The sequence below is a fragment of the Balearica regulorum genome, chromosome 5 (assembly GCF_011004875.1).
Source record: "Balearica regulorum gibbericeps isolate bBalReg1 chromosome 5, bBalReg1.pri, whole genome shotgun sequence".
Taxonomy (NCBI): Eukaryota; Metazoa; Chordata; class Aves; order Gruiformes; family Gruidae; genus Balearica; species Balearica regulorum.
Window position 1 is genome coordinate 54249127 of NC_046188.1, and position 26399 is coordinate 54275525.

The following is a 26399-nucleotide window of genomic DNA, read 5'->3' on the forward strand; positions in this document are numbered from 1 at the left end:
TTTCGTTTTAAACAGTGAGAGAGCGCAGCCTGGCAGAGGCTTGGTAAAATGATGATGCTCATTGCATAAACAGCTTATGCTTATTATTGGCTGCACATCTATATAAACTAGAAAGTACCCTTTCCCTAAGCTAACTGTAGTTTTTCCTCTGATTGCTGGTTCCCATTTGTTTCTTCTGGTATGTTCTTGAAGAGAAAAGAAACCTGGTCTAACAAATTAGCCTAGCGTAGCAGCATCCAGATTAGCGGCATGGGTACTTTGGAGTTTCGGTACATTTTTTTTTTTCTCTGAAAAACTGGTTAAAGTAGTGTATGAGCAGATTCAGGGCTTGTTATGAAAGGATTAAGTCCAGCTCTTTTCTAGAACAAACTTGAACAAAAACCAATCTATTTTGATCATCTTTCAGAAAAAGATTAAGGAGGCTGATTTATTATGTATTACAGTAGTCACACACTAGAAAATTCTTTCCAATGCAAAGGCGCCTTTTTTTGTTCAATTAAAAAAAAGACATTTGTAAACAGGAATGGACAGGAACTGCTACGTTCCTAGGCTGATCCAGTATGAACATGTTCCACTTCAGTTTGAAGGTGGTTGGCAATGTTTTGGCAGGAATATTATTTATTTAATTAATCGGTGTGGAAAGAACCATTTGGCTTGTTTTCCCGCTCTTCTTACAATCAAGATCTTTTGCCTGTTGGATGCTCCACCGCTTCTTACATACCGCTTTTGCAACCTACTCCCTTTTTGCTTATGCACAATGCTTTTCCTTCAGTTTTGGGAACCACGTTGAATCAGCAAGCTAACTCTCTCTGGCTCTCAGGCACTCCAGCACATCCCATGGTTTTATTGATAAGCCATTAAGAGAATTTTTTTTCTTTTTTTTTTTTCTTTTTTTTTTTTTTTTTTAAACTTGTCTGGGCTGGTTTCTGGCCAGTGGCAGTTTCCCCAGCTCATAAGTTTCAGACTCTGGATGGAAGAGAGCCTCCGAATAAGCACTGGCCCTCCCCTCTGGAAGCCCCACAGTCCATCAGTTTTGAACACAACAGCCTGGTCAGCAGAGACTGTCAGATACGTTGGGGCACTCCATCAGTTTAATGTGGAGACAGAAGCCCTTTGGGGAAGTACCTGGTGGTGCTGGGGGGGGGGAATTATAGGGACAAGATTTTTGTAAACGTTAGAAAATCTAAAAAAAAAATATGTGCTTAGTGAATGTATTCATCTCTGCTGAGGTACGGGAGGGTCTTTTCTTCAAGAGTTATCTCATTCCTAATGGGCACGAGGAGCAGAGGAGAGTGCTTGGAGGGTAGGCACAGCAAGCAGAGGGAAATCATTATGTAGGGTTTTTTCCTTATCAGTTCTGCAACTTAAAACTACCCTGAAGAGACGTGTTTCGACAGAGCTCTTCACACTTCCAAACAAAAGAGCTTTTCTCTCTTCATTCCCCCTCACCCTCCCCCCAGTTTGGATGTATGGCTGGAGAAAAATGATTGCAGGCATTGTCTGGCAACAACAACCGCAGAGTCTCTTCTGGAAACAAGTTGGGTCAGGTTCATGAGCGCGCACAGAAATAAAAAAGAGAGAAGGGGGTGGGGGGAAGAAAGCTCCCTGGTCAGATAAATAACTCACTTTTGGAAGATGCTTCACCAGTGTTCCTGCTGTTATATAACAGCCTCAGCCAAGATCCAGCTATTTCATATTTGCTTAAGCAAGAGAGTCATACAGGGAAAACATTACTGTGTTCTGTTACTTGTTTAGTCATTGGTACTGGGAGAGGTGATATGCTAACAAAAGTATGCAGTAACAAGCATTTAAAATGCGATGTTTTATTAATTTTGCAGTCAATACAGTGAAGATACTTATGAATAATTTCTGCTCTTAATTTAATTCATGTTGTGAACACGAAAATGAGGAGGGAATTAATTTCTCAGTGGCTGGATCCTCTCACTGACCCTATGCATGTTTGCATTTAAACAAAAGAAACTAAATTTCTGCCCATGCATTCCTGGAAAAAAATGTCTGTAGTTTTGTCTGGGTATCATGACAAAGGGGTTTAATGTAACTTCAAGAAATAATTTGAGTATTAAATGGGGAGCTGATTAGAGCAGTAAAATAATCAGATGTTAAAGGAGCAAATACAGTGTAACGGCTTAAAGCCCAGGAGTGGGAATCAGGCCAGCTGGGGTTCTGCTTCCATTCAAGCATGCTGTGCAACTCTGAGTAAGTCAATAAACCTTGCAGTGCTTCAGTTCGACCATCTGTAGAATGGGAATAATAAAAATATTATTCCCTGTCTCCCCAAACTGCGGTGAGCCATTGAGATGAGTATTGAGTCAGTGCTGTGAGTTGAGAAAAGACAGATTTAAACTTTCCCAAAGTTCAGAAGTTTGCTTCCAGTTCATTTCTATTTGGGAGGCTCAACTCCACGTTTGCAATTGTGAATCTGTTTTCCTCCCACCCCTATAGCTGGTAGGCATCTATTGGCCTAATGTGAACACTCAGGAGACAAGATGCGTTCGTGTCCATGACAGTGTTGTTACGAGTCAAAGAAGTATGTTACGCTTTGGGAACTGTGGCAACAGGGAAAAGCATGCACAGTTGAGGATGAAAAATTGAAGTGAAACCATGGGACTAGTAGTTAAATTCTTTGCATATTTCAGAGACCTTTCTCTGAAACAATACACTCAAGATCCTACTAACCCAAATCTCATGAGCCCAGGCTGTATACTTTTAATTATGACAGCATCTTTCTTCTTCAGGTTGTTTTGCTGCTCTCAGATGGAGTATGCTCTAGAGCCCAGGCATCACCAAGACGTACCTTTGCGCTTATCTCTCTGCACCCTGAGAAATACCGTTGAAGCGGATGAGGAATACTCTCAGTGCACATAGTTATTCACATCCATGAGTCTTGGTTAGGGCTTAAGCGTACGCAGTAAAGGGACGGTTGGGACACCTGAAATACCATACAATTTAGTTTCACTAAGTTATCTTTTAATTGTAATTTAGCTGTAAATTGTTTTTCCTGTTAATTTTCATCTCTGATTCTGAGTTGTAGTTAGAAGTGCTGAAATACAAGTCCAGGCTTCCTGGTGTATTTAGCTCAACATTGGAGTCTCCAGAGGTTGAGATAAGTTCCAGAGTTGATTCCAATGGTTTCTTTGCTCATTGAAAGTAATTTCCAGATCTCTGAGTAGTTCAGAAGGTGAAACAATCAATTAAATACACACATGCACAGAATATCCCTGAGGTGGTTAACAGGGCAGAATGTTTAAAAGGCACCAGGAGCCCAGTTCAGTAAAGCTGCAAAGACTGCAACAGCTTGGACATCCAGTCTCCTCATAGGCTACAACTGAAATTTCTCACATCTTTTGTACCCTACGTGAGAGCCAAAAAGCAAGCAAAAGAGCAGCACGATTATTTTGTCAGAGTAAAATGTACATTTTCTCAGAATATAAATTCTTTTGTTTTGCACTCAAACTAATTGTAAAGAGAAATATACACATGCAAAATGTTTTACTTTTTCCTTGTTTTGGTTAGCAGTGAGGGTTTTTTCACACAGCCCTCACTAAAAGTCTGCTGTATGGGAAGGGCTTAGAGTGTGTTGTAAACAGCAGGTTCAAATCAAGGCTAAACCAGTCCTCTCAGTCCAGCCAAAGCCACAGGGTGCGCAAAACTCCAATCTATTGCAATATTGGAAACAAACTACCGTGCAGTAAATTGTAAAGACTGTTTTTTCATGTTGCTGCTGTTATATGAATTCATTTTCTTTCAGCTACAAAATAGGGTGAAAAATCTGAGAGAAAACAAAAGGAGGAAGAAAAAAATCTTTTCAGTTACAGAATGACCTTTTTCATGGTCATGGTTCACAATGCTGCAAAATAATGAATTCAAAGAAATTTTAAACAAACTAAGTTGAGAAGATTGTTTCTTTACATGCCTTAAAATTCTTTACTTCGTGACATATATTTTATTTTACCTTTGGCAAGATGGCAGCCTAAGCCCTGAAAATCATCTTGTTTCAGCTACCTCAAAGAAATTTTAAAGTTCTGAAGTGACTTTAAAAAGACCTGTCTTTTCTGATCTAATGCTACAAGATTTAATCCTGGTCTGTACATGCAGATTCTGGAACACTCAGTAAAATCTTTGGGAATTCTCCATGTAGTAAGTTTCCCATGAAGTTCTGAAAGCAGAGGTTTGCCTTTCTTATCTCATTGTCAAATGATTAAATATCTTAAAAAAAAAAAAAAAATAATGCAGTAGGAGTTTAACACCCAGTCATCTGTGTGCCACTGAAGTCAGGAAATATTAAGGCTCATAGTTTACGAGAAGACATTCTCTTTTCTGCTTTAGATTGACAAGACTCAACTATCATCTGATTGTTTGTTTTTCATTGTATGCATTGGTCACCAACAGAGCTCCACGCATCCTGTGTATTACAGTGGCAGGACTCCAAGGCAGTATTTGGCTATCAGTTTATTCACTAAATTTTTCATTCAAAATCCCTCTTGAGCTTTTCAGTATGGCTCAAATAAATTATTAGTTGGCTCAGAGTGCTGGCTGTAAATGTTTGGGCCTTTATTTGAGCATTAAAAAAGGCCTGGGAACTATTTCAGGGAAAGTATTATTAACAAATTCTATGTGATAAAATCTACTATTTGTTTTGGTTTTCAACCAGGATTTTTTATTTTGAGGGAAAGGCATGGAGGAGGTTGGTGGCAAGGAGAACCATTCATATCAGAAACAATGTCATAATTACACAGAGTAGAGAGCCTGTCTAGAAAACAGGATTTTAAAATTTATATAGAAACTTCTATAGCCAAAGAGGGAGATCCCTATGGATGGCGGAGGAGGGCTTCCAGCAGCCGAGCTGGCAGTCTGGTTCAAAAGTCCTATCAGAAACAGAGGTAAAGGTTTCATTAAGAAAGTCAGCAGGCACACCCTGATTTCCAGGAAATACGTGTTATCCTTATTACCTCCCTGAATACAAATCAACCTGCAAGCATTCCTGGGAGGTGGACAGAACATGCTAGAGTCCCCGAGCAAGGTTCCTGCAAAGGGCAATGCCCTCCATGTTTTCCAGAATTGCCCTGTGCAACTGGATTTTCCACGCAGCGATCCTCAGGACCTTCCTTTTCTATGTTAAATTCCTTCTACACAGTGTTTCTGGTGGTACGTTAGTTTGGTCAGGTGTGGTGGTGGGTCTCCATTGGTATTGCTGGTTGCGTCATGGAGCTCAGTGTTATCCCATGCAGCTTGTGGATCTCACTGTGTTTCTTCTTGAGCGGAGATATTCTTGGTAAACCCGAGTTTGATACAGTCCTCAAGAGACAATCAGGCTAAGATTTTTGACCCATGTCTCATCAAACCACATGACCAGCTCTTACTGTTTTCTTTCCCCTCTGTATTTTCCCTGGTAATTAGATCAATGTGTACAAGACTGGCTCAGCAAATTGGGCTATAGGATCAAGATGGTTTCTTGTATCACTGAAACTGAACACGAGAGTTTAATGGAAAATTGTCATCTCTAATAATTGCATGGATTTATATTTTCCATCCATTTCCACAACTAAAAGTCTTGGAGAGACTTTTTTATCAAAACTTGAAAAAGTAGACTAGCATTGACACTAATTGACTGTTCAGATTGAAACACCTCCAGGGCCAGCCCTGACCTGAATGCTCCTGGGGCTAATCCTAAAGTAAATATGTTGTTGATAAAAAAATAATTATTCTCACCTGTGCTTCTGCTCCTTTTAAAGTCAATGGCAAAGGTTTCACTGGCTTTAGAGGACACCCATGCTATCATATTTTCACACAGCGATCCCAAAACACAGTCTGCTTTGGAAGGCTCCCCGGTAGGACTTGCTGCCTACTCACCTTGGGCAAAGCTGGAGGTGGAAAGGTGCACTTCAGCCATCCAAGGACCATACGCAGGTTACTGGAAGCCCTATTATTTTGCAGCATTAGCTGTTGCAGTTCTGTACATGGAAAAACAATTTGCCTCTCCAGGGATTTCTGCTGGAAAGAACTAGTTAGAGCCACTTACAGAAACAGGAAATTCTTCAGTTTTGTAAATGATTTTAAAACCGATAGCCCTCATGACAGGCGGTTCTTCAGAGGCCCACTCCAAAACGCTTCCCCAATGAACAGGCACTTGTGTCAACATCTCAGGAGGACAGGCTAACGGCAAGGAAGGACTGAGACATGGTCGGGTTTTGTTGGGGAGAAGGGGGGTTATTCAGAAAGTAAGAAGTCCTAAACACCTTATTTTAGATAGGGCTGGCAAAAATTAGCCTTTTGGAAAAAAACAGAAGTCCCATTAGAAACTTCTGTGTTGTCACATGTGAACAAGGCTGCTTGGATAAGATTTTCAGTCAAACCTTCTTGGAATCATTGATTTAGACTTTTTCATTGTGATCAGCATTTTAATCCAAGGACATTGAAATGTTGCACTTAGTCTGTTTTGTTATCTTTTTATTCCTTTTAGGCACTTTGGGATAGTGATAGGGATTTTACTTTTTTAATTAAATATTTCAGTACTATCAACATTCATTATGAAGCTAAAGCCGTGTAAGTGTTTCCAAATTAAAATAGTTTGCAATATCCACTCCTTGAAATATCTCAGTATTTTGAGAGGTTAAAAAAATCGTGATATGCCATAATTTCCCATACAACAGAAACTCTATTTACTGACCAGGGCAAGTAATGACAATCCTCTTTTCTGTAAAAGTACCCAAAAGTGTGGTATTGAACCCAAGTAATGAAGCACAGTTTGTCTCCCATGTAAACGTGTTTTGGGATTTATTATGTGTACTCACCTGCTTGTTCTTGGGTGTTGGGAGTGCTTCAGAGCCTTACCAAAACTTTATAAGACATTTCCCATTGTAAGACTTTGGTTTAGTTGTGTGCACCTTTAACCATCCAACCCAAAGTCTTCCATTTTGGACATCTCAGACTAAAATTTTTGGGAATGTTTCAGCTGAAAAGCTTCAGCCATTCTGAGAAGAAAGTTAGGAAGAGACATATAATTTTGCCTGTATTATTGTGATTATTTTTAAATCTTGTGTTTTGAGATGCTCTCCTACATCCATACTTTGGAATGAAGACTTGAAATTTGTCTGGAAGTTGTCCTAATTTCAGGTACATTTATTCTTTCTCTTAAAGCAAAACCCAAACAAACCAACCGACAACAAAACAAAACCTTGACCTTTTATTTGGCCAAAGTGAGAGCCTCTAAAATCACACATTCTTAGGGTAGAAGCGGGCAGTGGAGGGGGAGGTGCTGATCTCCTCCCTCTGGTGACCAGCGACAGGACACGAGGAAATGGAATAAAGCTGTGTCAGGGGAAGTTCAGGTTGGACATTAGGAAAGGGTTCTTCACTGAGAGGGTGATCGGTCACTGGGACAAGGTCTCTGGGGAGGTGGTCATGGCACCAAGCCTGTCAGAGTTCAAGGAGCGTCTGGATGATGCTCTTAGTCATATGGTTTAGTTTTAGGTAGTCCTGCGAGGGAGCAGGGAGTTGGACTCGATGATCCTCTGGGTCCCTTCCAACTTGAGATATTCTATGATTCTATATAACAATCTAAAAAATAAATGAAACTACTTGATTTTCAGAAGGAAACTACTTCTGAAGTAGAAAACTACTAGGTTTTTTTCTGAACACAAAGTAATGTAATAGTTCTTTACTAAAACATGTATAACTACTCCTTTTTTTCTTTTCTTTTTTTAGTAAGAATGTGTGAACTGCAGGTCAGATGTTTAGAGAAACCCATTAAGTGATTATTTACTTTTTTCCTGAAGCATGGCACAGTTTGTTGTTTCTGTGGCTGCTTGCACAAAGGACTCTGCAGAGAAATAGCAAAATCCAGACTTCCTTCACCAAATAGGAAATCAAAATATAGGACTTTATTGATTTTTGTAAAGCTTCAAGAAGCAAAGCCACAAGTAACTATTGCTATGGGAACATACATATTCTTGCAAGAGGTTAGAGGCATGTTGTTCCCCTCCTGTGCTTAGGCCCTGTGTGCCCAAAGGCTGAACACAGCTCTGATGTCTCAGCTTATAAATACGGTTTGAGTACCGTCCTGGAGTTAGTAAGCATAGGGTTAATGAAGGAAGACGAAGTTGATTTGAACTTGAAAACTTTGGTTCAATTCCTAGCTTTTGCCCCAGATATTTTTTGTGTGAGTACAGGCAAGACATTTAATCTCTCTGTATCTCAGTTCCATATGTATAAAACAGGAATGAAAATATGATCTTTGTCCCACCCCTTTTTTTATCTCATCTATTCAGATCATGCATTTTTCAAGGCAAGGGCTGTTTCTCTCTGTATGTGCGGAGAACTCGTAGCCCATCAGGGCTCTGATCTCAGATGAGGCCCCTAAGTGCTATTAGTATGTAGCAGTAGTAGTAATAATAATATTAATAATAATAACAACAACGATGACGACAACAGACGGAGTCCAAATTCTGACCGACAGCACTGAGCCATTACACATTCTGAAGTATTAATACAGGCGAGCTCAAGACAGCTATTTTCATCAGAGACGAAAGTTAACAGTTTGGCAGGGTGAACAAATTTGGCATTATGTAAGTTGGGCTTTGCAACTTCAAACTGTGGTTTTATTTATGTCTTTTTTTTTTTTTTTTCACCTTCTCCATATGATTCAGTCTGTGACTGGCACTGTTTTAGAACTGGCTCGTTGTGGGATCTACCCTGCTGCAAACAACATTTGGAAATCTGAAAAAAAGGTTTCTTTAATTAACTGAAAACCAGAGCCCATAGTCTACTTGATATGAAAAATAGACCAAATTATCGTGGTATTCATAGCCTGCTGGAATGATCGGTTGTTTTGGAAAAAAAATGTTTTTAAAGGAGGCTTGCCAAGAAACTGTTCTCTCAGGAAATGATAAATGGCAGTTTGGAGACTTGAGTGGCCTGTGCTGTATGTATGTGTCTTGGTAACTGCTGACTCAATTGTGTGTGCTCCTGATGGCTCCCACATTTGCAGCACAGGGGATTTACAGTCCTGATTCACAAACTCATTACTGTCCTGCAGTTCGGAACTTTTACTTATGGCCTCGGGATTGTTTTAACTGAAAACAATGTAAACACATTTCTTTAAATTACACTTCAGATAACCTTTTGGTTATCATTACTTTTACAATGTATACTAAAAACCTGGCAATTTCTTTTCCAAAACTATAGTTTCTCTGAATACATTCTGCCAGGTTTGGTGTTTTCTGTTTGTTTGGTTTGGGTTTTTTTTTTTTCTTTTATAGTATGTTTTCTATGAAGTTGTGCAGTTTTAGGAAATTTAAGTAACACAAGAATGAAGACATGGCTAGAATTTGTATGCCAGGGTTGGTTTTTAAAAGAGTAAAAGAAAATGCTATCTCTGTGCACTGAAGAAAGATCTGCTTTAAAAAATGCACCATTTAGTCACATGAGTTCTTTGCAGTGGTATGTGCTGTTTACTGTATACTATTACTATAGGGGATATGTTGTGTGCAAATGGACAAGCCTTTGGAGTGTACTCTTATGAGTGCTAACAGTGATCCATGTTTTCAGGCCTTTTACATTACTTTAATCCCATTGACATCAATAAGTTTACTCCTCATTTACTGTGGGGTGAAAGAGAAGCAAATTGGGACTACTGTATTTTTAGGAGACATTGTTATAAAACATGGCTGGATGTTGCACTCAAACAGTTGTAGTCAACGGCTCGATATCCACGTGGAGACCAGTGATGAGTGGTGTTCCTCAGGGGTCGGTATTGGGGCCAGCACTGTTTAATATCTTTGTCAGGGACATGGACAGTGGGATCGAGTGCACCCTCAGCAAGTTTGCCAACAGCACCAAGCTGTGTGGTGTGGTCAACACGCTGGAGGGAAGGGATGCCATCCAGAGGGACCTCGACAGGCTGGAGAGGTGGGCCCATGCGAACCGCATGAAGTTCAGCAAGGCCAATTGCAAGGTCCTGCACCTGGATTGGGGCAATCCCAAACATGGATACAGGCTGGGCGATGAATGGATTGAGAGCAGCCCTGAGGAGAAGGACTTGGGCCTACTGGTGGGCAAGAAGCTCACAATGTGTGCTTGCATCCCAGAAAGCCAACCGTATCCTAGGCTGCATCAAAATAAGCGTGACCAGCAGGTCGAGGGAGGTGATCCTGCCCCTCTACTCCGCTCTGGTGCATCCAGCTCTGGGGCCTCCAGTACAAGACAGACATGGACCTGTTGGAACAAGTCCAGAGGAGGGCCACAAAAATGATCAGAGGGCTGGAGCACCTCTCCTATGAGGACAGGCTGAGAGAGCTGGGGTTGTTCAGCCTGGAGAAGAGAAGGGTCCAGGGAGACCTTATAGCAGCCTTCCAGTACCTACAGGGGGCCTACAGGAAAGCTGGAGAGGCACTGTTTACAAGGGCAGGTAGTGATAGGACAAGGGGTAATGGCCTGAAGCTGAAGGAGGGTAGATTTAGGTTAAATATAAGGAAGAAATTCTTCACTGTGAGAGTGATGAGACACTGACAGAGGTTGCCCAGAGAAGTTGTGGATGCCCCCTCCCTGGAAGTGTTCAAGGCCAGGCGATGGGGCTTTGGACAACCTGGTCTAGTGGAGGGTGTCCCTGCCCATGGCAGGGGGGGTTTGGAACTAGAGGATATTTGGGGTTCCTTCCGCTCAAACTATTCTATGTCCTGTTCCTGAGTCACAGTGGAGGGAGGGAGAGGTTCATGTGGTACACAGACCTCAAGGGATTTTTTTTTCCTAATGTTTCCTAATGAATCTGACTGAAAAAGATCACGCAAATGGTAAAGAAAATTTGTGCCTGTGAAAATTTATACTGTGTGCTTGTAAACTACAAGATGAAGCATGGATTAAAGAGTTTGGAGATAATTTGATATAAAATGAATTGATTCATTGCCTTTAACTTGAATGTTAGAGTTCCTAGCACCTTATGAAGAATTTGTGTATTTGGTCATTTGTATCCTTGAAAACCTTTTTAACATTCACATAAGAGGCAGTTGTGAAAATACTGAATGCTTCAAAGATCACTTCTCTGCCCTTCATTATTTTTCCGTCTTTGCTCCTGTTCTTTGCTGTTACTGAACAAATTCTTCTCCTTCTCCCCTTTTACTTTGCCTGCTGTATGGTACTGTGGTGCAGAGCGCCTGTAAACAGCTGGGTGGAGAACCCTGCTTACACCAAGGGTGCTCCTTGCCTTTGGTAGAAATGGTGTTACTTTTATGTTGAGGACAGCATGAAACCTTGGAGTGTATTTAATTGAAGGAAGCACCTACCTAAAGTAACTTTCTGCTCTGTGATTTGCCAGTGAGAAATCTACTGATGGGTTTTAAGTGCCAACTGACAGATTAGGAGAAGAGAAAGGTGAGATGCAGTTATCTCTGCCCCCTCTGACCAGTTAGTTAGATCCTGGCTTTGAGGTTATATACCATTGATTCTTCAAGTTGTGCATACTGAGCTAAAGGAAGTACCAGCACTGATTAGCATCAGTGTGAGCCGGGACCGTCTGGGGAGAGCTGCAGTGGCTGAAGATGATTTTGAATGGGGAACTACATCCGTAAAAAAATGAACGCTGACCTTGGCATTTGAGTTTGAGCATAATTTTAGGTACATAAATAGCACCTATGAAGCACAAAGTAAATAAAATGAAATTATTTGACATTTCTCACATGTTTACAAGTTTTGCTGGGTCAGGCATTACTATACAATGAGAGATGGAGAAAATGTTATTTACATGAAAGTTAGAAGAATGCATATTCAAATCTAAAAATAATGCTAAACTTTGGATTTCAACAACAGTATCTGATTAGTGCTTCAATTTCTTTATTCATTCAAACGTTCTGGACTGTCTTCTTGTGCCCAGCAATGGGGTATTACAGTTTTTCACCTTTAGAGACTTCAGAGAGTGAGTTTATATTCAGGGTTGCCTAGTTTTGCAGCATCAGAATTGCAGCTCCAGCAATATAATGGTGTCTGTCTCCTGGGGTGGCTGATTTAAAACCTTTGCCATGAGCAATGACCCCCGAGTGAGTGAAGTGCGTAATTAGTACAGGTGTTCACTGTACTAACAAAAGCGTTTTTAGGCTCTGGGACTGTCTGCAAAGACTGAGTTCATGTCATTTTCTACACATGGCAAGCTTCTTTGTCCAGCACGGATATACAAGCCCTAAATTAACTGTAGAATTATAAATAGGCCATGGTTACAATACATCAGGAGAGAAACCTCGTTTTGACCTCTTGTATTGTGCAGTCGCTGTTACGGAAATTTATAGACTCTGTGTTTCATATGTACTTACTTCTCTGCAAATACATGGATCTTCCTCAATGAAAAGCTGCCTGGGTGTCAAGGGCACTCAGAGAGTAAGGGAAGTGTTGAGCACCTGGCAGCACTGCGTCACAAACAGGTTTGACAAAGTTGGACTGATGTGAAATACTCATATAGAAATGTCTCCCTGGAAAATGACACTTACTCCTCTGTGTCAGTTGCATGTAGAGAACTGCTATGATTTACTCAAGCTTCTTCTATAGCCAGAAGCTTATTTTGCTATTGTACTGGATGCTCTGTTGTGCCACAGCAGGGGAAAAAAAAGACAAAGAATCAAGATAAAATGGTATTTGTGATGATGTGTCTGCATGTCTGCACATCATCTGCAGGCTGTGGATTTATTAGTTTTTCAGTCAGTAGAACTGTTATATAAATAACGCATATCAGAGCTGGTCACACATGGTCTTCTCACTTGCAAATGTACACTGTGAGTACTGTCTGAGCCAGAGAGGGTAAGTGCAACCAGACCTCCTCTGCCTTCTCTGTAAATCAGCTTTTAAAAGGCAGTGTCAGACACTCGCATCGTCACGACAGCCCGCGTCCCATCTAGAAAGATGCATCGAGTGTGGTTATTGTGGGGTTTTCAGGCCATGAGGGTGCTGTTCCTGACTCAGCCGTCACTTTCTGCAGGACTTGAGGCAAGTCGTTTCATCTTCTGTTGTTTCCACTTCCTCAGCCGTGAGTACTGTGTATCATAAAGCTTTTTGAAGCTTGGAGGTCAAAAATGAAAACAGAAGCACCTGGTATTTTTATTGTTTTTATTATTCCCACTGTTGTTCAGCATCTATCTTAAAACTTAGATATAATTTGAGATTATTTCTTGACTTGAAAAGACTGTTGCTTGAATATATAAATCAACAGTGCAGGTACTATAAGGTAAAAAGGAGCAACTTATACCTGAAAGGAACGGTGATGCTTGAGACTGAATTAAACTCCTTTTGCATTTCAGAGCAGATGTGTCAGAGCTAGAATTGTTAGCCGAATCACATAAAGCCATCCATGAAAATGGATGAAAATGTCTTAATTAATGCAGAATGATGTTAGCATTTTAATCTGTAAAGTCCTTAGTAGGTGCTGTCTGACAACCTCTTTTCAAGGGTTGCAATGACTAGGGGTGAATTAATTTCTCCACTGAGTAGCTGATTACTCTCTCTCGGGAGTGGGAGGAAGATACTACTTAGCAAAAGAGATTAGCAGAAGAAAGGAAATAAATAACTCCGTAGTAACCTCTTTCACTCTTTCAAGGAAAATACGCAAAGGGAAAATAAGAAATGACTGCAGCTAAACCAATTTGTGCGGTGATACTCAGATCTTCCAAGTAAAGCATGGTCTGGCTTCTATGACACAAATGGTCAATGTCCGGGAGGAATGGGCTGCAGCTTGCTTCAGAAAGCTGATTCCCTGATGTCGCCTTCCCAGAGTGCCACTGTCAATGAAGTCCGTCCTGACTGACGCCTAAGACAAGCTTGGTCCCTCTGTGGAGGACCATCCTTTAGATGAGAATTAAAGTGATGTCTCTGATCACCTGCAACCATTGACGATCTTGTAGCACTTTTTGTCTTAGACAGGGTTGGGTAGCTGCTTTCTGCCACCGTGATGTTCTCCTGTGATTTCGTCACATCACTACTCTTTGTTCCTATCTGTAAATGCTGTGGGGCGTTACCGTGTTACATAAACAGATGCTGCCTCCCATTGCAGAGAAGCTACATTTTGGGTTTGATTTAACAGGGGCTAGAGCAGCCCTTAATGGCAGGGGCTTGAGGGGAAAGATTCAGCTACGTATTCGTGCTCCTCCTTTGCGAAATTGATAACAGTTCTGGTGGGGGGTGGGAGTGGAGAAGGGAAACATCACAAAGCTCTATGTGCAAGACTGTCACCACCTCTGCCTGAAGGATCTTCCAGTATTTCATGATGTCTAGACTTTATGTACTGTGTTATCTTGTGTAGAAGCCTCGTCTGTCATAGGATAAAATTACAAAGCCCAAATCCTTTTTGTTTTGAACAGTAATGATCATCGTTATCTTAAGAATGAACAATCCAGGCTACTGCCTATGAACCAGAACAGCAAGAGATGGATGCACCTCTAACATCTGAAGCTGGGCAGATCATTTAGTCTTCAAGCCTGTCATGATGATTAATCAGCTAGGAAAGACTGCGAGCCTTTTGCTTCTACCACTGCGCAGTTGCTTACGCTGCCAATAGATTCACTTTTTGAGTCACTGTTTACCACTCCAAATAAATGCCCAGTCTGGCTGTATTCCTAGAAGAAACTATTGACAAAGAAAAGCACTAAGGATTTTTTGTTATCTTTGTCATCCATTATTTTTTTCAACCACATTATCAGAAACATTTGTTTATTTTTGAAGTCATTATAGCTTAAAATGTTATGGAGAAGAGCCTTGATATTTTAACTGACTCAAAACCAGAGGAAAACCTGCAATGGAACTGATTTGGAAAGTTAACCCATGCAGAACTTGCCAGCAGTAGCCAAACGATCTGTCTCTTAGTTTTCAAAATTAGTCAAGCCCCCAAAGTGTTAGGAAATTGGCTTAAAGCCATAAGGTTGTTTTTAAGCAAAAAAAAAGAAATATCAGAGTCTTTAAAATCTAGTTTCTGAGACCTTGGTGTACGCTGAAGACCTTTTTTTAAGGTTTTCTCTGCAATAGTATTGGTTAGAAGCTAACCCTGGAAATTGAAGCTAGTATTCTTGCATAGCCGGTTGGCTTCAGAACTTAGAATTTAAAGAAAAATGTCTAAAACTACAAAATGCATAGCAAAATAATCACTTCATTTCCCCCAAATTCAACTGGCAGAGCTGTTGAACTCCTGCAGGCATGGTAATGACTTTGTATGACCCATGAAATTTGACTGAAAACCCTTCTTCATTAGCAGTTGGTTGCCTTTGTTGTAGTTTTGCTCCTGGTATCCATAAGATCTGCTAGTTTGCCTGTATGAATAATGCCATGACAGCCAACAGGCAGTTTCTTTTCCTTTTAAACATGGGTTTCCACTGGTAAATATATTGGGTTCTGGTTCACTCATTGGTTATTTGTTGGCTTGTGATTGATTATATCTGCTTCCACTTTTTGAAGCAGTCAGTAAAGAAATGAAATGCCATTTCGGGGTGTCCAAGGCAACTTGATTTTAGAGGGTGCAGAGCACCTGCATCTTCTCTGGATTTCAGTGCTTTTGCTGAGTGCTCACATTTCTGCAAAATGAAAGCGTTTTTATTTTTAGAGTATTCTGAAGGAGATATTTCCAAGGATATGATTTCAGCAGAACTGAATGGCGGTTGGAAAGGCTGGAGGAGTAGAGTGGGCTCGCAGACATTTTATCACCGATAAATTTCACCTCTGATCTCTGTGCAGCTCCTGGGAACGAAAAGTGCCTTTGGAATTGTGTGTAGTTTTCTTTCATTCCACTGAGCTTTCTCACCGAAATTTTCTGTCTTGCATTTGCATCTTTGTACAGCTTAATGCAATGGCAAAGCAAGAGGCCTCCTCCTTTCAGAGGAGCTGACTCAAGCGTACAAGAATACAGCCCTGGTTTTATGTGTTCAGAATGGGAGCAAACTTGCCACCTTATTTATCACCGGGATTTCTAACCCTCAAATTCCATGGCCCATAAGTGACTTCTCCATAATAATATTTATCAAAGTATTTCTGGTCTAATTATTCATGCTGAGCTTGTTCTCTAAAAATTTCTCTTGAAAGAAGCTTTTTAAAGATTTTTCTTTTGAAAACAAATTCATGACCACATCAAACGGAGATTCATGTTGCCGTTGGTTTAATTACCAGCAGCCCTCAGGGAATCTCAAAACTCACTGTTGTTATAATTGCTTCTCTCCCTTTCTCTCCCTCACTCCTTTTCCCCTTCCATTTTTGATTGCTGCAGAAGTCATCGCATGGTTATTAATTTTTTAAGCTCATTTTAGGGACAAAGAAGGTTATGTCCTTTTTTTTGCCCATATAGTAACTTTCAAATCATAAATAATGAGTACATTACGGATTTACAGATACTAAAAAAGGAACTGGCCAAACATCTATTTTTGAAAAACAGTTGAAGTCATCATGGTTTTTAACATTTCAAGCAAAAAGCAGACAGTGCTGCCCTTCCCTGCTCATGCCATGCTATAAGATCAGATCCATAACCTGTGAATGCATCTCACTTCCTATTCCAACCAGAAAACCCAGTACACCTAGTCTGGCTTTACTCCCTTTGAAAAGCACTATGGATGCCTCATTTGGGTGAAGTATGAACACAACATAAGTGATGCTGACTTAACTCAATGTGATACATGGCATATTTGCTTTAGAAAGAGCAGCAGTCTCAAATCTGGTTTGAATTAGGAAAAGTGTTTGAGAGAAAGTAAGGAAAAAGAGAACCGTTTCATAGCAGGCATCTGAAAAATAACAGTTTGGAGGAAGGAGGAAAAATTGTCAGGCAAAACCTAACAGTTAAAGCTGAAAAATGTATTTCTAACACTAGGGATTGTGAGTGTATATCTTATTCTTTGTTTTTTTAAAAATAAAATCTTGGCAACTTAAATGCATACTATGATGATCCAGAACAAGAACAGCTACTCAATGGTGGAATTATCAGCAGTACTCAGCAAGAGGTTATTAGTCATAGTCCCAGTATCATACAAGAGCCAGAGCCAAGGATTCAAGAAGCAAAACATTCCCCTTTGGAGAGAGGTCAAGATTAGTCACTTTTGTTTTCTTTAATTGGTGAGGGTGGTAGGGGGGGTTGGGTTGGGGTTTATTTTGTTGTGGAGAAGAGTTTGGGACATATTTTTATGCTAGTTGGGTCTTTTACTTTTTTTTTTTTTTAACCCTAAAGTGTTGTAAATATGCCACTGTTTCACGTTAGAAACAGGAATCTACAGCTAGGAGAAAGCTATTGTCTGATAGCCAAACTTCTGACAACAAAAATATGGAGTGATATTAAGAGGCTGTACTGCCATGATTAAACCAGCAGAAAGAGTCCTCCAGAGGCAAGTACCACGGGGAGTTTTCTTCACATCTGTGGAACTGAAGCATCTGTAATATAAGTGCCGGTTAGCTAAACAAAGAGTCTGTCTTTCCCCTTCAGATAGGTACCGGGGTGCTCAACCAGAAGGACCTGACGTGGGAATGTTTTGCTGAACAAGAATGTGATTGAGAATGAGAAAGCAATCAGTTTTCCAACCTTCTGTCTCATTAAAAATCAGAAAAGTGCTTTGAAATTTTCTTTGAGATCTGAAGATCTGTCCAGGGCAAGGGAAAAGATTTTTAAGATTTTGCTAAAGCTCTTCCTTCCAAGTTGAACTTAAAGATGTTTAGCATATCTGAAGGTGGGCCATTAACTTTACTGCCTCAGCGTTCCCCACTTTGTGATAGCAATAACAGTACATAGCTACTGCAGTGTGGTACTCTATAGATACACAGAGGTTTACACAGTGCTTTGGATATAAGATGCACCAATAACCACCATTTATTCTATAACTATATCCAAACTGTTGTATAAAGATAAGGGGCTTTTTTTCCTGGTTTCTTTGATCAATACTTCCCTTATATTTCTTGTTATCTCAAGTCTGTTCGACACCCTCCATAAGGCTGGATTTCAATTTAAGCATAATTTCAGAAACTGTTTATGATGACGGATGTCCAGTGATTTTTGTGGACACACAGATGTCTCATACTTTTGGTATCATTGATTCACTTATAAGGAAAGAATCCCTCTCTCCTTGCCAACATGTGTCTTATTTTTAAATGGAAATGGAAGACAGTTGTGTCTGGTCAAAGAGATATTCTTTCCTGAAGGTGGGACTATAGTAAACAAAGATAAGCAAATTCTTGAAAAATCCAGAGTAGTCAATTAATAGGATAGGGGGATTTTATCTTCTTTCATAGCTTCTGATAAAAGTTATATTTAGAGACAAGACCCTAAGCTTCACTTTCCTGGCTTCATGCAAGGGGAGGAAAACATTCCAAGCTCCCTTGTTCATCTACTGATACTCTGTTTAGAGGAAAGGGTTAAAAAAATAAATATCTGACCTTTGTAATATTTTAGAGAAAAAAATGCTGTATCCTGACGCTGTGCTGGGCCAAAGACTGTAGATTTTGGACATTGTCCTAACTTGAAAATTTCCATGTGTTTTAAGTCTTGTCTCATTTATCTACAATAAGAGTCAACCACAAATTTTAATTGCTTGGCCATAGCCCTCTGGATGCCAGATAGATCTGCAAGCATTGCGCACATCTGGGCACGCATGCGGTACTTGTGAGGTCAGCAGGGCTGGCCTGGGAGCTTGGGGAGCCATCAGCAGGCAGAGGGGCTTCATGGCCCAAATCTACACCTAGAGCTAAAGAAAAATTCTCAGGAAAAGCTGATTTCCAACAGTTTGGGTGTTTCAGATAAGCCAAATATTTTTGCAAGAAGTTGTTAATAGCAACAACAAAAGGGCTGAACCAGGGCCACCGTTCTCAGCTCTCTCTTCTCAAGTAGCAGCCATATCCAATCTCTGCTTCTTACCACCTCCTCCAGCCACATCCATTGTGGTCCTCGTTTCTGTCTTGACTAGCAGCATTTTAGGTCATGCCTTTCTGACTTTTTTTACCCTTGGGCCTTTCTGAATCTTCTCCACTTCTAAAATAAGCACTGCCCCAAAAGCTTTCCAGCTTTTGAGGTCTTGTACTCTATAACAGTCCATGGCCAAGTGTATTTGACTCTCCTGTAAGTTAATTCTTCCATTTGCCAGTGTCCTACCAACCTCCTTGTTAGAAGGGGAGGTATATATTCGTCTTATCTTGCTTCCTTTAGTTAAGCAGCAAGTTATGGCCAGGTAATTTTATGAAAGTGACATGTAAAAGCTAAGTCAACTTGTACATTAATAACTTTTGATTTCTCTTTATGTCTCGTAAATTTTAAGATCTTAAAGGAATTGCTGTCTTATAGAAGCACAGCATCTGTTGTTGCCACTTGTGTCTTTGCAGGTCTTATTTAATAGACCTCTCGTACTTGAACTTTTGCCTGCTGCTGATCTGCAGCGTTATTCACATAAGGATTATGTACACAAGTTGTGTGTAAGTGGCTGGAAATAGTCAAAGATAGCTGTGAAGGTTTCTGTTTTACTGCTTAACATCCTCTTCAGTTACTGCTGTTCCTGAAGGCTGCATCTTCATTTTGATTTGGGGGAAAAGGGAGATATCATAAAAGAGGCAGTTATGAAAACATGCTGCCAATATTCTGTTTGGTAACATATATGCTGTATTTTATATTATATTATATTATATTATATTATATTATATTATATTATATTATTTATTTAATCACTCATTGCTGAAGTGGCTTCTTCCTATCAGTTTTTGACCTGTCAGAGCATGTCTCTTACTATTGTCGATTTCAAATAGAATTCAAGGGAGACATCTAATCTGAAAAATGACATTATGGTTGTAATCTACACTCATTCTACGAATCATGAAAATCCACATGAAAGAAATGGAGCTGAGTGAACAGTTAACCAGAGATGTCATATTTCCAGAAACTTTGAGGAAGCTTTTAGAAAAAGATGTTTTTCTTCAGGGAAAAGGACATTTGGGAAGGAAAAATAATTCTCTGCAGTATAGTTACTTGCTTATCAACATTGCTTTCCCAATTCTAATGGAAAGAAAGAAGGCATAAATCAAGCCTGTCATTTCTCCTATTTCCTTTAGCTTGAGCACCCGGTACCCTACAGCTTGTGCTGCACGATCAGGACAAAATTCTTCAAACAAACAAAAACTACTTTAAAATGCCACGAGTGTTATAGTCAGTAATCAAATGGCCACATCCTGGTGGTACCAGTTTGTTTTACTTCCCAACATAATTAAGAAAAACGTGTGATAAAACTGTAATTCTATACAGTGCATTAGGAGTCTACTATGCCAAGTCAAGCCCTTTTTAATAGCAGTTCACTCTGATAGCAAGGTGACTTGTGGAGAATCGGAGCCAGCAGCCGGCTTATAAATCCTCGTTGTTTCTCAGCTCTGACCTCGACTCAACGACTTAAAAGTTTCTTCCCAGTCCCAGGTCATCACCCTCTGTTGAAAGCACAAGCGGCACACCCTGATTAATGGTGAATTACCAGCAACCATTTAAGGGTTACTACTACAAAAAAAAAAAGGTTTTTTTACACCTTGGGAAGTGTAGGAGAAATATTTTATTATAAAAATGCAGAGTAAGATGAGACCAGCAACAGTCTCGGTTTACTGAAAAAGCAGAACAATTTTTAGTATCTCAAAGCGAAGAAGAGATTGGCACTGATAGCTTTATGCAAGAGAGCTGATTTTAGGACACAGTGTGTAACGAGTGCCTTTCTTTCCAAAGATGCTTTTTGTCTCAAAGTTATCCATTTTATTTGTCTGTTAAGACACTGGTTCATATAATATTTTCATTGACTAGAAAGTGATTTGTCACATGCAACCCTCAAAACCTGTTTATTTTGTTCCTCAGAAGCTCAGCCTTTATATTTTTCTAGCAATGAGTAATCTTATAGTAGAGGGGAGTGTTTTCTCACTGGCTCCGCTTCCTCTATCCCTCCCCCAGACACCGCACGCATACTCCCTTCTTTGGCCAGCTCTCAAGAGAAAGTACAGACAGTCTGGAGAACAAATCTTCCTTCGTGCAGATTACATTCTCCTATAAACACCTCAGCAACGGGTGTATAACCTCCAGCAAGACTAATGCCTAATCTCTGGCAACAAAATAAACAGATTGAAGCCAGAAGCTCTGATAAGAGGATTTGCAAGAATCTGGGATCTTGGGTACTGTAAATGGAAGGAAGACTCTTTCCATGATTTTTGAAGAATCATGTACCTGAACAAAGAAACTTTCTTTAATAATACTGAAGTTGTTGGTCTCTCCTGCCACTATTATAGAGAAATGTTTAAAATAAATCCTCTGTGAAGATTCCCATACCTATCCCGGAAATTCTCTAGAAGGCCACTCCTAACATCGTATCTGTTCCTGTCCACAGGGCCCTCAAAACTAAAGCATCAACTTTTAGAAATACTGAGATACCAAAATGTGTAGGGATTTAGCAAGAAGAGGAGCCAGGGAAGCTGCTCTCTGTAGTTTCTTCAGATATTCTCAAGAACTTAAATAGGATGGATCCCACCAAAGAAAAATGTGATTTATAACCACACCTTTGCTTGCAGAACACACTCACGGTTTTCTTAAGTACTGCTTGATACTGATATCTTCCTTCATATCATTACCATTAACAAGTATCATAAGTTCTGGAATATTTTTTGCCTCTTATCTTTTCTTCAACTGAATCATGTGTGCCTGACAATGATTTTGTTAATAGATAGGATATTTTTATGTGTTTTTCTGAAATATAAAGCTAGCTCATTACTGAGTATACTGTTGAATAGCAAACACATTAGGGATTCTATACAACACTGCTTACAAGGATGCACAGATGGCGAAAGCATCATTCTCTTTCCCTAAAAGTTTGCCACACTGCAGAGCAATAGGGTCCTCCTTATTAACAGGCCACCAGGAGTGATAAATACATGAAGATGTCCCCGATCATCTTCCGTTATTTTGAAAAAGTGCCTTAAAGAGATGGTTCGCTTTGAGCTAAAAAGCTGCACCCTCAAGAATGAACGACAAGATAAGTCAGAGTAGCGGACTGGGGAGTCTCATGTTGGAAAAGCAGCTGAAATTTTCTTTTATCACGTTTTTTCGTTCAGTGTTGCTTGCGTTCTGGTTTTCCTCTTCTCCTTTAGCAGCTTCACACTTGGCTTTCTGTATTAAGAACAAGCACAGTCCCCCTGAACCCACTGAGTGAGCACTCTGCTGATAAAAAAAAAATCTCTTGATTAAGCACAAATTATTTGTTTAATCAGTCATCCGTGATAAGGACATAGGTAGCTATAAACCACCATTCCGTCCAAAGGGACTGTGATTTTTACCCTTAATATTTACTTTAGAAATCTCTGAGAATGAGAATGAAGGGCAGATGAGACAGCTTTAATCAACAGCGTTAATCAACCTTGATCCCTCCAGATCATGGAGCAGCGCTTGGCATAACTTATTGTTAATTTGTGGTCTTTGTGGCCTAAATTATGCCAGACTCCAAATTTTGTCCTTCAGCTTCCCCACTATCCTGAATATCCATGGCTGAAAATACTGTTCCCCTCAGCTCTGCAATTCCATCTGTCCTTGCCCCTTCCCGGTAAATCCCTATGATTAGTTTTGGGAGTGGGTCTCCAGAGTGCTGCTCTTTAGTTCTCCATTACAGGGGTGCATAAAGGAGATTTTTCTCCAGATTTCCCTGGAGCTACTCAGGCTTCTTTGGTGGTTGTCATTTTAAAAAGCAAGGAAAGAAGTTCATTGTTACATTTTATGTTCTGAATTGTACCATGAATTTGTTATGAATCCTTAAAATTACACGGCATTTTAAATGATTGCAATGTGCAGATCTGTGGAATTTTAATAGATAAATTGCTCATTATTTTGTTCTCTCCTCTCATCACAAGAGAAGTTCATTAGCCTCTCCTGAAATGCCTTTGAATCCTAAAAAAGAAAAAAGATGGCATGTCACTTTATATCCAGCTGTAGAAGACTGTTGCTACTGAAAAAATGACCTAAGAGGACCTTTTGGTTCACAGGAACTACATCATCGCCACTCCTCAGTTGTGTGGGGTGTCAGTGTAGTCACGTGCATCTGTGACTTCTTAGGGAGAGCAAAAATCCATTCTGTAACATAGCTACGTTTCTTCATGATGTGCCATTTAAAACTTGTGCTCTCATCTTTCAGCCTTTGTGAAGAACTATTTGGGTCGGTTTCTTTTTCTCAGTGCACTGCATGGATGGGATTTTTTCATTAATTTCTAAGAGCTAGGTTCAAAACTTGTTTAAATCTGCTTCTTTCCATCTGTGCTCAATCTATGATCCTTGGATCTTTATTTTTAAAAAACTTATCTCGGAGGATGGAAAAATCTTGTTTTCATACAATATTTCAGTAAGATTTAGGAATAACTGTGGTGTGTAATTTCTGAAGAGTTTCAAACACCACTTCCTCTACCCAATAACTGTAAAATACAAAGGAAATTATTTGCATATAAAGAATTCGATCATACAAACATCTAATGAAACATAAATCAGCTAGAAAGAGCTTACTTAGTTTTTCCTAAAAGAAACAAATCAGTCCGGGTTATTTTTCTACGTAATTAACACTGTTTGCTGATTTAAGTAGAGGGATCAGAGTTGTCCAAAGCAGCTAAGATTATAGCAACATCAGCAGTTTTTCTGTTTGCTTTACTTTTATTCATTCTGGCATCATAGCTAATTTCTAATCAAGTAAATGTGTTTGAAAGTATGATTCAGGGGAGATGATACACTTCTCCATGCTAAGTGCATAAAACTAGTTTAATAAAAAGAGTATTGCACACGATGACATTTTTCTAGTGGGAATAATTATCTCTGCAGCAAACAAGTGAACGATATATTTCAGGATGTGTGTTTGGATGGCAAGGGGCAGATTGGGCATGCTAATAAGCAAGGCCGTTCACCAGCAAGCCTCTTATTCTTGTACATCAGAGGCCTGTGATGACAGCAGAAGTTGCCTTCTGGTGGCTTTTCTCTTTAAAATGTCTCATATTTTAAGCAGACACCCCTTTGTCAGAACCAAGGAGGGGGGCCCATCGTCCCATTGCCATCTCATTTACAAATGTCATCTGTTCTGATCCAGCCCCAGGAAGCATGAGCAAAGCAACGTACAGAAATCCAGACCGCTCCTTCTCTTGTAATATCCAAAGAATGTGTTACTATTTGGGATTGACGATTCAGTCCAAGATTGATCCAGAGCCCGCTGAAGTCACTGGAAGTCTGTGATTGCCAAAAGCTGCCACTGACTTCAGCATGTCTTGGAGCAAGCCCTTCACGGGCGCAGAACTCCCTGTCAAATGGCTTGCTTTACTGGAAAGCAAACCTGATTAAACAACAGCTAAACACAACCAGCTATCTGGACCTCCCTCCAGAAAAGCCTTGTGGCTTTAGAGCCCTACCCCAATAAGCAGCAACATGGAAGACAAAGGTCTTTACTTTTTATCTCATATAAATTGCTCAGCTCAATAGCAATTAGCTTCTGCCTCTGCTTCTGTGGGCCTCCTGCACTCCACAGCTGCAGCAGCCAAACCTTGTTCCCTAGAAAAAATTAGACAATTATCTCTGGGAATTTATTTCCCAGCAAGAATATTCACATCTCGTTTCTCTCCAGTACTTCATCACCAAGATGCACAGCTGTTGAAGGACTATCCAGATCTCAGTCCAATCTACTGTCATGTTCAATAGCTCATCACTGCAAGAGTTTCATAAATGCACGTTTTCCAGATATATCTTCAGTCTGTGTTTCCCCTGGTAATCTCTGCCTGGAATCACAAATTAAGAAATATATATATAAAAAAAATCCCCTGATTAGTTTAGAATAATTAGCAAAAAGACATTTCTGGTTAGAGGAAAAGTTGTCCTTTGGACTTTGAAGATAGCTGTTTGTCTGCAGTCTTCCACTTCCAGTGCAGCTGTCTCAAAAAGCAAGTGATACCTGGGCAGTGGGGGATGGAGGAATGAGATATTTTTGCAGGCTTCGCTAGCACCGATTTGTACTGTCAACGCTTGGAGCATCGTGAGTTTGCTATCTGTGATGGGCACCATTTGGGTAAACCGTGCCTTTTTTTAAGGGAATGAACAAATAGTGATTAAATGAAAACCTGATGATCTGCTCAATTTTCCATCTGTATTTCCTTCTAGAAATCTTGAACTTATGTGTTCTTCAGCTTCCTCATTTGAAGAATCTCATCTTTCAACAGCCATTCCCCATCCAGAATTACTAGTGTTTCATGTACCATCTAGGGTGCTTTGGCTAATGTCTTCAAAACCAGCTGCAAAGTATAAATCTCTGGCACCTCATATTTTTAAATCACTGTATCTGCTTCTCTACCAGTTGTACAGTGTCTTTGAAAAAACCAGCATTTTCTCTACGGTGGAAAAATGTTAGTCTCTGCTGAAATCCTCCAAGTTTGTTGATGTTCTGCTCAGCCTTACTGTCTTTTACTATCCTGTGTGATACTTGGATGATAGCCAGGCACATATAAATTGCTCCCACTCATGCTCTCTCTGGCGGTTTTATGTGCCTTTCACTACTTTCTAGCAGATATTTTAGGCAGCAATTTATTCCTATCATGTTTTTTCTGCTTACTTTCTTTTCCCTTTTTAAAACTCATTACATCTTTTTGCCTAGAATTTACTTAGTGTTTTAGGATCCCTGTGGATCAATGGCTCAGAGACTACAACGGCAAAATGGAGGCTTTCTCATTACGCTTGTAGAAGAGAGTAGGAGGCGGTAAGGCAGACTCTTAGCGCCCAATTTCAATGCTTGCCATGCCAAGGGGCAGAAAGTGGGCAGGACTTTGAAGCTGGAAGTGCCCATCTTCCCCTCGGGACATCTCGCTCAGTACATTGGAGTCAGCCAGAGAGGAGGCTTCCCATGCCAGATAAAAGGGGTGATACAGGTTATTTCTTGACTGGAAAATGCAAGAAACAGAGACTGAATCTGTGGTGCTCCTAGAAACATTTCATTCTTGATTTTCTTCTGAGTACCAGGAATGTACACCAAATAGAGTTTAAATTTTGGACAGATCCATAATCTAGCCTCTTATTAGGTATCCTGATTTTTCATTATATTTTCTCCTAAAGATTAGAAGAAAGAGCAGAAAAAGCAAAAAAAGAGGAATTAAATAATTTAAGGAGCTTCTGTCTAAAGGTAGAAGAAAATGAGCATTATGGATTCAGGCTGAACCTTCCCCTGCAGCCCCCCATTTGAAAAATTAGTTTTCACCCATCTCAGAAGAGTTTCTGGCTTGCTGTGAATCATGTCATTCAAACGGCAATGCTACTGAACGCTGTGTCACTGGGGAGGTGAGAGTGTAAAACCGAATCGTGCCCCACTCCCAGCCCTTGCCACAGACCCCAGCTGCTTCACACGCACGGCAGCAAAAATATCTGTGGGGCATTTTGCAGCCTG

General features: G+C 40.1%; 1 protein-coding gene across 3 annotated transcripts in view; it reads left to right on the forward strand.

The window, feature by feature from the left end:
• The window catches only part of KCNQ1 (potassium voltage-gated channel subfamily Q member 1), a 371004-nt gene that overhangs the window by 343168 nt on the left and 1437 nt on the right, over positions 1–26399 (forward strand). The gene's annotated exons all lie outside the window — the stretch shown is intronic.